Consider the following 738-nt stretch of genomic DNA (forward strand, 5'->3'; position numbering starts at 1 on the left):
TGTGATGTATAGTTGGTTTATATGTAAGATGTCCAACATTTTTAAGATGCTTGAGATAATTGATTATTCAATTCAGTGAATTATGTGTGAACATTTAACTCTATTCAACTTTTTTTTAAAAAGTGTGCAATTCTTGATTTTGAATGAATTATATTCCTGGGTTCCATGTTAAGATTGCTGCCACCTAATTCACTGATCGAGTCATTAAGCAGAGAATTCATGAGCTTGGATTATCATTGACTCATTTGCCTCATTGTGACTTCAGTTGATGCTAATTGTGTAAAATATCAGACTGTGCTGTTCAGATTTGACTGCTATTGCTTTCAGAAAAGCACAAGGTAACATAACTGAAAACAGTCTCATAATTACAACTTGGGCAAATCCGTATGATATTCCAGCTGAAATCAGCTCTGATGTGATCAAAACAGGTCAATGGCTGAGGTATGTTTTTAAAAAAAAAAAAACACTATTTAAGTGGTTCAGTTTTTTGTATTGCACAGCCATTCTCGGTCTCAGTAATCCCTGACCTGTTAACTCACTCTGTTGGCAGGGTTTGGTACTCTGAATCCACAACACTTGGGACTGAGATGGTCTTTCCTGGTAATAAAGATCAGAACAAAGACACATTAGTGTCACTGAACTTCCATCTCATAATTGGTTAAGGGCTTCCCTGCCCTGAATTACTGACATCTGCCTACTTTTTGTTAAAACTTTCTTTCAGGAGTTGTGGGCATCCTG

The sequence above is a fragment of the Rhincodon typus genome, chromosome 30, assembly GCF_021869965.1.
Source record: "Rhincodon typus isolate 14 chromosome 30, sRhiTyp1.1, whole genome shotgun sequence".
In the NCBI taxonomy this organism is placed as follows: domain Eukaryota; kingdom Metazoa; phylum Chordata; class Chondrichthyes; order Orectolobiformes; family Rhincodontidae; genus Rhincodon; species Rhincodon typus.